At 44.9% G+C, this 12433-nt stretch overlaps 1 long non-coding RNA gene across 3 annotated transcripts; it reads right to left on the bottom strand.

Moving 5' to 3' along the window:
- Positions 1-4640: 4640 nt before the first annotated feature.
- Positions 4641-7863, bottom strand: LOC123152717 (uncharacterized). 3 transcript variants are annotated; one of them, XR_006476314.1, is made up of 8 exons: positions 7643-7863; positions 7470-7546; positions 6701-6772; positions 6536-6563; positions 6176-6219; positions 5527-5656; positions 5332-5401; positions 4641-5241 (listed from the first exon to the last, which is right to left on the bottom strand). It is a non-coding gene; the product is annotated as an uncharacterized lncRNA (long non-coding RNA). The 3 variants fall into 3 exon arrangements; XR_006476313.1 differs by having other exon boundaries at positions 5332-5656; XR_006476312.1 differs by having other exon boundaries at positions 4641-5656.
- Positions 7864-12433: the final 4570 nt, after the last annotated feature.

The following is a 12433-nucleotide window of genomic DNA, read 5'->3' on the forward strand; positions in this document are numbered from 1 at the left end:
TCTCCTCGCAGTTTAGTTCAGCCTCGGGATAGTAGTAGGTCATGTCTACCAAGCGAAGGACATTTTTGCTTGATTGGAAATAAGTTGTCAATAGAAATTAGTTGCCAACTATTTTTGAATAAACAATATCCAAGACATAAATATGGTTACGAAACTCACATAATGGTAGAACTGGAGGCGTCTGTACATCGACCCAGATGTCGATATTGCCTTTAGTATTATCTTTCAGACGAATATCAAAGGTGATAAGCATATCAAGATTAAATGCATAAGCCTTGCATAGTGCTTTCCAAGTTTTGCATTCAAAATACGTGTAGGTGTCTGCATTGTATAATTTTGCATCGAAAGTATAACGATGCTCGGTCTTCAAGTGAACTCTCTTTACCTCCATAGTTTTCATAGGACTGAAACCAATCTTATCCAAGACAAAAATTCTTGCATTGGGAGGGGATACGCTAGTAGAATAGTAAAAATTAAAATTATAAGTTGAAGCAAAAGAAGCAGAAATCATGCTTAATTACGAGAAAAGACTTGTCGTTGTGACTTACTGTATGCGCTTCGAAGTTCTCGTCTAGCTTGATGCTGAAGTGCCTATCATCAACTAGGAAACGTCTGTCGCACAGGCCGCGCTCGTCTTCGCAATATTCGCACATACCAAAATCATTTTCATCAGTAGACATTTCCTATGTTCATAGTTGAAACATTAAATGAAAATTGATCGAAGGCAACTACCAGGAAACTCAACACACAAATCTGGCGTACTCGATATTTCCTACATATTCTAGCACAAGTCATGCTTAAATTCATGAAAAAAATCCAACATGACCTTTGCTAAAATAGGACATATTGAGCGCCTGAAATTTGTCAGAACGGAAATGAATCAACACTCCGGCAAAACATAGGCCACTCGGATTTTCCCAGCGAAACAAAGATGTTCATACACATACAATGATGCTTAAACTTGCAATTCCATCTGGATCAATTATCATAAGCAATTCGCACATGAGCTCACCGACTAAATACCCTAGTTCTACTCTATTCAACACACTGAGGAGTGGATAAAGATGAGGTGGACTTTTAGGTCACCGACTCGGGTGTAGAGGAAGTAGAGGTAGCTCGGATGACGATCACTCCAAGGAGACACGACTGTACAAAGCCTGCATATTCCACCAAGTAAAATTTTAGATAATCAAATCTCATATACCATTCTTCGATCACAAAGTGATAAACTAGTTTTATTAAGAACTTACTATAAATAAATTAGTTATATTAAGCACTTACTATAAATAAACTAGTTATATTAAGCACTTACTATAAATAAACTAGTTATATTAAGCACCTACGTTCTAGCCCTAACATCCATCCATCCATCTATCTATATATCTATATTCTACAATGTCTATATTTAAATTACCTGCATTCTATTCAAACCACCTAAAATAGTCAAAAAATATTCTATTAAAAACCTACATTCTAAAATATACATTTATATTACCTACATTTTACAAGAACAGAGACAAGGAAGGGAGGAAGGAGGGGTAGGAAGGAGGGAGGAGGTAGCAAGGAGGAGGGGGGAAGGAGGAAGGAGGCGGGAAGGAGGGGGAGGAGGAGGGAGGTTGGAGGAGTTACCTCGGTGGCGGTGACCGCGGTGGGATGGAGGGAGATGGAGGAGGGAGCTAGGGAGGGAGGGGCGACGGTGGTGGGATGAAGGAGGGAGAGGGTGTAGGACGGAGGGGGCGACAACGGCAGCAGCTGGCGGCACTGCGGCGGTGGCGGACGACGAGGTGAGGGAGGGGATGGAGGAGGGAGTGGCAAGGGAAGAGTGAGGGGCGGGCGTAGAAGATATGATGGCTTTAGCAGTAGCGCTCTTTAGGGAAAAGCGCTACTCCTAAACTCTATAGCAGCAGCACTTTATACAATAACACGCTACTGCTAAGGCTAAGCATGTAAAAATAAACACCAAAAATACATTGGTCATCAATGATCTTTTTGTGTAGAATCTAAAACCGGGGAAGATTCCTATTGCGGCCACAGATCCTACACATAGAGTTTAATGAAGGCCAAGTGGTTGTGATGGTTTGAGAAGTAATGTATTTAAGGTTGTAAGCACCCTGTTCGCGGAGTGAGGTGGGACTAAATTAGTTGCAACGAGTGGACTAAACTTAGCAACAGCGAGGGTGGGTGAAAAGCGCTGCTGCTAAGTTCAATAGCAGTAGCGCTTTTCAAAAACCGGCGCCAGTACTAAACCTACTCCGGTGGCAATGTCGTGGCATTTGTAGTAGTAGCGATGTTTTTTGCTAACGCGCTACTGCTATGTGGGTAGCAGTAGCGCCTTATTTTAAACCGCGCTGCTAGTAAGATTCTGTTTATAAGATTTTCCCTAGTAGTGATTGGAATAGTAAGTTATTGCCATTGGTTAGAGTCTGTGTTGAACTAGTAGGTGTTTAATCAATTCACCTCTTAATGCAGGTCATAGTTGTTGTACTCCAAGTGTGCAGGCGGCAAGTTCAAGGGAGTTGACGACACAAACTTCATTGTGTGCAAAGTGTCAGATGTGATGGTTGAGCTCTCTTAAGTGTTTGGTTTGTTACTTTCTTTCAGTTTTGACTTCACAACAGAGTCTAGCATGACTGCATGAGTGATAAGAACGCTATTGGTAACCACTTGATGCTATTTCGGATTATTATAGAACTGTATGAGCAAATCACTTTTCCTGGTTAAAAACATTTACCAAGTTTGTTTACAAAGGAAGTTTGAGGGATGAAAGCTTGTTTTCCACTATCTTTACAATATGTTTGTAATTAGAGCTTAATTAGTTGATTGTTGTGGCGATATGATGGTGATTTGCAATATCTGAGACATTACTTCTGTATGGTTCCTATGGTTGCATATGCTTACAAACATCTTCGCGTGAGTGGGCTAAAATGTAAGTAAATCTGTAAGACCTGATCAGCATGTAAGCAAAATCTGTAGGATCTGGTCTCCAACCAAGCAAAATCTACAGGATCTGGACTGCAGATAAGTAAGTTTGGAAGATCCGGTCTGCAATATGCTAACAGACATCTTTCTGCAAGAGGACTAAATTTTGTTGTGGGTCATGTAGGACTGGTGTTTAGCGGAGAAATGGGACCAAGTTCGGATTTTTTGGAGCAGCGGAGTAAGAGGATGAGGTGGAGTGAATTGCAAAAAATATTAACATTGAAGGCAAGGGTTGCAGAACCCACGCTTCTACGGTTTTGTGCCAAATACCACTAATTTTGAGGCTATTTTTTTTGCAAAAGACACTAGTCGTCCGATTTGCTTGATTTAAGCTTGTTTATAACAGGTGGGGCCCGTTGGACAGGGTGACGTGGTATGAAATAACGGATCGCAAATAGACATAGTAGTGTAGACCAAATTGTAAAAAAGGCAAAAGAAGATAAGGTCATCGTCGGCCGCGAATCGCAACCACCTGAACTGCGCCGCCACTTTTCTTCCGCGCCGGCGTGACTGGGCAGCGCGCCGCCCCGGCCTCCCTCCTGCGGCGCCGGCACCTGCTCACGCCCTCGTCTTCGTCGGCAACTCCACCTCACCTACCCGATAGTTCTTCGCCCTACCAGGTGGCCTCTATCGCAGCCATGGCCGCCCTACCCGGCGTGCCGCAGAGGTACAGTGTCACCAGCGTCAGCTACGGCGGCTTTGGGGCCTATCACCTCGCCCACGTGTTCCCCCCTTTGTGCCTTGAGGAGGCCGACCTCGCATCTGGGCTGTTGGAACCGCAGCCCTTTAGCTACCTCTCCTCTCACTCGAACGGTGGTGGAAAAAGAGGAACAGTGGACACAAGATTTTCTGGCCGGCGACGATCACCGCCATGGGCGCTCAAACGTCTCAATCTTTTCTTTTTTACAATAACTACATGGCTTACACTTGGCTCAAGGAACAAGACGATTACATGGGCTTATATAGCCCAGCGCACAAACCGCCTAAACCAACGACCTAGCCATGTCTTCAGCGCACGCACACAGGACCTCTCACCACTTCTGCACGATCCATACTCATGCATTACAAGATACACGCGCAGCACCGCGTATGATCCGCAAGTGGCGGTCCAGCAGTATGACCACGGACTGGCTTCATACATGCAGCTCCTCGCCGGACTCCTAATGACTCTCATTAGCAACAACTAATCTATCCAACTGACATCACCCAACGCACGCACACTAGTGACCGTGGACACACGCATCACGGTTTATTTCCTAACACAAGATGACCTGTTGCGCCCATGGCGTAAAGGCTAAGAGCAAGCCAACTATTTGAAGAGTGTGCATCAAAATATGTAGACACAGAAGGAAACATATGAAAATAAGTACGAACTGATGATAGATAGATGGTTGTTGATGATAAATATTTTTAAGAAGCTTATAAACGATCATTTACAATGTTATGAGCAAGACATGTAGATAGACAAAGCTACGTTAGACGGAGGTATCGCTGGATGCTTAGAACGATTTCTTTGAGGCAAGTCTCACACTCGAGAGTTATATATATTTATATTCATTATTGGCAGAAAACAAAGAAACTATCATACCTAATAAAGCAAGGATAAGGAATGATGCGAGAAAGGAACACTAAAGAGAGAAAATACCGATGAGGAACAAAATCCATGCAAATATAAAAAATATGCCATGCCCATGGCCTCAAACTGATCAAGAAGCGGGAAAACCAGTACACCTATCAACCTCACCCAGCAATGCATTTTTCAGATTTAGAACATACTCCGTACTTAGGAAAGGCACAGACAAAGGTTACACCCACAATACCAAAATTATATCAACCATGACCCACAGAATAAAGGTAAAACCTTGTAAACTCTAAATAAAAACTACACCCATTGGGCTTATAATCAGGTAGGGTGATATATATCTTTTCTTAGATAACACCTCAAACAGAACATTATATGTACATCTCACACTACAGAAAAAGGACCAGACTGTACACTAACTACATATGACCAGATTAGAAAGTCCACCGTGCCGCAAAAACATTTAGCACCCATTTAAATATGGATTTGGGTTCATAGCCACACAAAGGGCGGTAATTATTGTGAAGCTAGAAAAAGAATGCTCTTACTATAAAAAAAGATAGGCCAACAACAACACCATCCAATTAGAGCTTGAAAACAGGAACAGAGAAGGGACCTATAGCTGTTCATGGAGCTGTGTCTAAACTTCTATTTGCAGATGTATAGCTTCTGCGAAGTTCCTAAGGAAAGGAGAAGGGACCAAATGTAAATTTGTAAGGTCATGGTATTTACTATGCATGCATTCTAGTGCAATAACTTAGAGATATTACTTGTTTTTGAACGGATCACTTCAACTGCTACTTGATTGTACTTTCTTAATGCCGGAGGAGGCCTTATTGTCTGCACATAGTATGCATCAAAATTCATCAGCATAAAGAAGGACTACTCATGAGTAGAAAGATCATTGTTGTAACTTGGAACGACATGTTCTAGTAGCAGTCCTGGATGCAGGGAATAGAGATTACCTTGTGACAGGTTGCCAAGAGAAAACTTACCCCTCAACCCCAGCTTTATCCCGATGCGTGCTTCAGTGCTAAGACTATCATTCTGTTGGCCATTCTCATTCGGAGAATATTTTACCTTGTTAGATAACACCTGGGTAATGAAGGACATTAGAATATTAAATATAATCAGATGGATTTTTCTTCCCACAATATAAACAACCAGTGGAGCAAGCAATTACTTGAGGACATGCATGATGATTATAGAATAATGAAAAAGATAGAGGGTTATACATGTAAGAGTTGCACAGAATTGCTACAGGCAAGCGAAGGTGGCATGGAAGGAGAAGAATACAACAGTGCAGGTCTAGGGATATCAACATGTATCATGCATTCCCAAATTTCTATGGTATAGGTAATGACATGCCTTTTATGTGATCACCTCCCAGCATAACAAAATAGTTCCTTATATGTTCAGTAATTGCTTCCTGAAATGCATGTCATATCCTTGATTTTTGTAATGGTCATTTTAGTGCATGTCATTTCAATTGTTTCTTTTGCTGCTGGATTAATTCTTTAAGAACAACAATACTCAAAAGGGTGGCCATTGCCTTTGTCTATTCAGCAAAGGTAAAGAACTGCATGTTTTGGTGGTTATAGATTGAGAATTAACCTGAGCAGGTTGTCCAGATAAATTATTAGTAGACGATGCAACACCTATAGCAAACGAATAGATTGTGAAACAGTGTATATATACAGAGAAAAGAAAATAGGAATGTAAAGTGCCCTATTACCCCCACCTGTTTATAAGCTAGCTCTAGATTTTATAAGTCATAGTAATCAGACCAATTTTATAAGCTAGCTCTAGATTATGTACGATTCAAACAAGAAGCAGAAGACACTGATTGTGCAACTCATGCATAGGCATCCTCATCTTCGAATAGCCCATGGCTGATACACATGGATATTTTTTTTCCCAAAAAAAGGAATGTAGAACTGAGTGTTGCTTAGTGTGCTAAAGTACAAACCTCACCTTATTTCATGATGGTTAGTACAGAAACCTGAAACATGCCAAAAAATAGAGGGATCATTTGAGATAACACAGTTACAGATTAGAGAGAGATTATTCTTCATAGGGAAAAACACATATGTTTCTCTAGTGTACACCATAATTGCATACTAAGCCTTCTTTCCTCACCTCATATCCATCAAATTTTGAGTCCCACATACTCAAGCCGAGAACAATACAAACCCAGGCCTGAGCGCTCACCTAAAAAATAGCACAAAGAACAAGCGATTAGATTTCAAAAAACACATTCCAAATAAGCATCACGAACAATTAACTTCAGAACTCCAAATGTATCCCGTCTCCATCATTCATCTATTTAGATTGACCATGCATACTCGATACGAAAGCGATCTAAAAGAGGAGGAGACCAATCCCTACGGCACGTACGCCTCCCCCTGATCATCCTCCACCGCACCCTTCTGCTCAGGGCCGGTCCGGAGATTTTGGGGGCCCGGGGCGAAACTAAAACCGAGGCCCCTTAACCTAAGCATCGAAGTAATGGATTATGAAGAAAGTAGACAACGATGCGTGATGAGAAGTCATGTTTAGTGTCATGCTTGAACTACAACTGTAGAAGTATATTATTACAGGTACCAAAATGACAAAAGACTCGAGGAATAGTCCTAAAAGAATGTCCATCCAAAATGCATAGTTGGATTGACATTTTGAGTTCTTGGAATGACTAGGTAATACTGCTCTACAAATTGGAGTATCTGAGAATTTAGATACATGAGCGAAATTCTTACGAGTGATGTGAAAAATATTGATTCGTATATCTTCAAAAAGTAAATATCTTCATATCTTCAAAAATTAAATCTGTGGTGCCGCGATAGTGCAAAGTTACTCCCACCTAGCGAGTTGTGCAAATGAATAAATTATTAAATTAAGAGTTAACTACCGGATTGTGCCATCACTGCTCAGCTCATATATAAACCAACCTCGTTCTTCCTTTGATATATTTGATGACATCTATACCTGTACCACAACATGAACATCAATATTGAACTGCAGAACCAGAACGATTATAGTTGTACAGACAGTGGAAGATGTCAACCAGCCGGCAATTCTCACCTCTAGACGCCACACAACAAATCCGGTCCGCCGCTGATCTCCGGCATACACTTCCCTTAAGATCCCGGGGTCCTCCTTGAGCATGCACCCTTGATTCATCTGCCATAATCTGGGCATGAGGAGGAGCAAAGGCGGCGGCTGCTGCGTACATGATGGCGATGCAGGCGTGGGTTTCGGATGGATCCCGCGAGTTGATGCGTGAGTTACGACGATGTATCAGACCTTCCATCTACATCTACGAGCTGTTACTACTTGGGCGATGGGCCAGCCCCAGCGGCTTTTTCTTTACTGCAACCATGAAATTAGAGGCCTGCTAATGCAACGAAATACATACTTGGGGGCCCCTCCACCTTGGGGGCCCGGGGCGGCCGCCCCCTCTGCCCCCCCTCAGGGCCGGCCCTGCTTCTGCTTTCCCTCCTCGCTAGTATGCGCCTTCTCCTGTTGCCGGCCTCCTACCCCTCGCCTATAGCTCCTGCAAAGTTTGAAGTTCATATGCTTCCATATTTGGGAGTACCAAAAAATAAAAGGTGCATGCACGGATCACAATGCAGAAAATGGGTGGCTGGATAAGGGCCTGCGGTGTGCCTGTTTTCAGCAACTACTTTCCCTGGCAGCAATATTGCGAGCGACCACCATCGACAGCAAGAGGTTGCCCCGTAAAACCCTTGGCGTTCCAGCTCTTCTAGATGACCCATGAACAACTTTGCTTCTTAAGTCCGTGTGTGCGATCCACCGCATCTGAATGAGCTTTCTTTTACATGAACTACTACTAACGAAAAATCTTTCTACACGTGGCTTTGTCTGCAGCTCATGGACTTTACGGTGTAGCATACCAAATCGATTTTTCAATACTGAACCTCTTTTTGTGTGCCATATCTTCCACAAATATATTTATGTGCTGCTTTACACTGATGGGGATTTCCTTACCTTACCAAATTATAATGTAGGCAAATAGTTTTGGGGGATTGGACGGTCAAATGCTTGATTTATATGGATACATTCGGCATGTACAATTGAATCGCAAGGTATCACCTTGGCCTTACATTTTTTCTAAACATTTTTTAAAGCCTCACTCCTATTTTTCATCTCCTGCAACAGTAAGCATTTATATTCTTTTCCTATACATCAGCCTAAAATAGTTGGTACAAGTCACGCCTTCAAATTATGTTTATGAGTGACATTTACTTATTTTATGAAGTCTTTGATGTCACCAATGCCTCTGTTTCAGAAATGCTTTCACCTTGGTTCGACATGCCATTTGGTAACAACTTGAATACCCAAGATCGCCTCTGATGTTGCTACAGTTTCTGAAATTTCAGACTTGCCACCATTGTAATTGTAATTAGCAATTATCCTTACAAAGATGAATATTCACCTTCAAATGTATAGCGATCTGTAGACTCGGTGTGTTAAAACTTCTCATACATCTATTCTGTTAAACTACTGAACATTAGGAAAACAAGAATATGCAGTGCACTTTTATGAAACAATATACATGTAGAATTCGGTTTAGCCGTTATACCTCTCCTTAATACTCTAGTGGTCATCAGAGGTTGTGGGACGCAACAAACTCTACCAAATGTGTTTTTTATCGAATTATATTTTTCTCCCAGCTCCTATTTTCATCTAGTTGTTAGCAAACCCTCAATGCACACTGTATGGCTGTATGCCATTTATCTCTTAACATAATTGTTTGTGCTGGTTTTGCACATATGTCGTTGCTCTTATATGTCGGAACTAAATTATAGGAAAAAGAAATCAGATGACTTACATAGATTAATACTTTTTTTTAGAACGTAGAAGCTAGAAGCGTCCGGCTTTAACTTAATAAAGCCCACAACTTAGGCAGCGTTTACAGACGAGGTCTAGGACAAACGGAACGAGCACGGAGGCTCAGGTCACGTTGGCGCGCAGGCACAGCAAGGTCACGGCAGACCATAGGCCAAAGTAATCATAGCGAGTCCATTACAGGCCAAAGGCCATGAGCATAAAGCACGCAGGCTCGCTCGCGAGACAAAAGAAACCACTTCACGTCGTAGAAGCGGCGGACGGCTCCCTAGCCAGAACGTAGACTTGGCGAAGACGATCTTGAGCTTGCTTCATCCTCTCAGCATCCTTGTGCTTCACCAACGGACTCCACTGCTGCATAAAAATGTTGCATTTGTAAAGAATATTAGCGGAGTGTGATGGGAAGATTCCTTCGATGGCAAGTTTGTTCCTTGTAAGCCACATAGCTCAGGCTAAAGCACCGAGGAAGCTCCAAAGCACGCGTTTACTGCCACCAGTCGTCGATGCAACTATGGCCGCCAGGTCGGCGGCCGATTGCGGGTCCCAATTGGTGTTGGTGGCCTCACGAACTGCACTCCAGGCAAAACGCGCTAGAGGGCAACGGAAGAACACATGATTCGCGTCTTCCATGGTGTTGCAAATGGCGCATAAGCCGGAAGACGGGCCGTTGCATTTTGCAACATTGGCCGATGTGGGGAGTCTATTGCGGAAAAGTTGCCAAAAGAACACCTTGACTTTAAGCGGAATACGAGCGTTCCACAAACCCGTCGGCATTGGGAAGGCCGGTCCCTGATCTTGGCACAGCCTGCGGTACAGGGATTTGACCGTGAACTTTTCGGACGGGGTGAGAGCCCATGTGACCGTGTCAACGGAAGTGGACAACGTCACCGATTGTGTCAGGCCAAGCAGCTCCTCTAAGTGTGCTTGTTCAGGGCCCGTTAGCTCTCTACGGAAGTGGATCGCGGGAGGGTTGGAGGCGAGGGCCGTCGCTACCGTCATCTCCAGGTTGACCGCCAGGGCGTACAAGTCATGAAATTGGGCCCAAAGGGGCTGCGCTCCCAGCCATAGGTCAAGCCAGAAGCGGGCCGAGCGGCCATTTCCTACGATGAACTTGGCGCCAAGGGCAAAGGCCGGGCGCACCGCTTGTAGGTCGTTCCAGAAGGGTGAGCCCCGCGGCCTGCCTTCGAAAAAGTTCCCGTTGGGGAAATATTTAGCGCGCGGCAGGTCCACCCACATACCGATCGCCCCCTGCGACAACTTTCAAATCCATTTGCACATAAGTGCAATGTTGAGGATCCGAGTGTTTGTGATCCCTAGCCCCCCTAGGTCATTGGGTCTGCACACCGCGTCCCATCTAACCATATGGTACTTGCGTTTGGGTCCCGCACCTTCCCAAAAGAAATGGGACCGTGGTGTGTCCATTTTGGCATGCACCCCTTCGGCCAAGAGGAACAGCCCCATCGCGAACTGCTGCAGCGAGGACAGGCTCGCGTTTGTGAGAACTAGATGAGCTGCAGAGGAGAGGAACTTCCCCCTCCACGGACTAACCCGCCCCCCCACCTTGGTCCAGAGTGGAGCCCAGCCATCAATCGAGATACGTTTGGCATCCAACGGGAGGCCAAGGTAGGTGAACGGGAGTTTGCCTAGTTTGCAATTGAGCTGGTCCGCGATACGTCTACTTTCGGACGGCTCGAGCCCCATGGGCATCACTTCGCATTTGTGGAAGTTGATCTTGAGCCCCGACATAAGTTCAAAGCTAATAAACAGGGCTTTGATCGTGGCCACGCTGTGAAGGTCCGGTTGGAACAACAGAAGCATGTCGTCAGCGTATTACAGGTGCGATATCCCCCCTGGGATGAGGTGTCCCAACACCCCTTTGATATGGCCTGCCTCCGTTGCTTTCCGTAGCAAGGTCGCAAGTGCATCTGCCACAAAATTGAACAAGAGCGGTGACATGGGATCACCCTGGCGTAGGCCACACTTGTTCCGGAAGAAGTGCCCTACTTCTCCATTCACCGAGACCGCAGTTTGGCCCCCCGAGACCAACTGCATGACTCGGTGCACCCACACCGGCGAGAAGCCTCGGCTCGTCAGGATTTGTCTGAGAAAATCCCAGTTGATGCGGTTGTAAGCTTTTTCGAAGTCTAATTTTAGTAAAATCGTCGGCTCGCGCGTGCGCCTAAGTTCGTGGAGGGTCTCTTGCAACGCTAATGGTCCCTCCAAAATGTTCCTGCCGCGTATGAAGGCAGATTGGGAACGACTGATTGTGCGGTGTGCGATTGGAGTAAGCCTAGTGGCACATCCCTTGGCGCATATTTTGAAAGGCACATTAATGAGCGCTATTGGTCTGTACTGGCGGATATTATCCGCACCAGACACTTTCGGGATTAGCGAGCGCACGCCGTAGTTTAACCTAGCAATGTCCACAAAACCGCGCATGAAGCCATTGCACACCGCGAAGATGGGATCGCGCAACAATGGCCAGAAGTGTTTAAACAACGCCACCGGCCACCCATCGGGCCCAGGGGCCGTGTCTGTTTTCATGCTTTGGAGAGCATCGTCAATCTCCTTGGGGAGAAACGCGAGCCCCAGCTCTTCGTTCTCCGACTCCATAGATTAATACTTCCCTGCCAGCCTTATTGGTTTCTCATCGAACACTTTGCAGGCGCAGAGAAACAAAAACATCCTTATTGGTTTTTCATCGAACACTTTGCAGGCGCAGAGAAACAAAAACAGGGGATTGGAAGAAAGGGAGAGGGAAAAATCAGGACGAAGAGAAGGATGATTGAATACCAGAAGCTGAGTTGTGACCGGTGGACGCTTGGAGAAGAGGCTGGGTACGAAGAGCAGCTATACATCCTCCATGACGAAACAGGGCCACACTGCTTCTCTCATGGCCGGCCTCCTCCCTCTCCCTCCAAAGCACCGCGACGGGACCGCTCGCCTCGCTGCTTCTTGTCCCCAACGTTGGCCTCTCCCTAGCTCCCGGCTCGCTGCTCCTCC

Source organism: Triticum aestivum, chromosome 7A (assembly GCF_018294505.1).
Source record: "Triticum aestivum cultivar Chinese Spring chromosome 7A, IWGSC CS RefSeq v2.1, whole genome shotgun sequence".
Lineage (NCBI taxonomy): Eukaryota > Viridiplantae > Streptophyta > Magnoliopsida > Poales > Poaceae > Triticum > Triticum aestivum.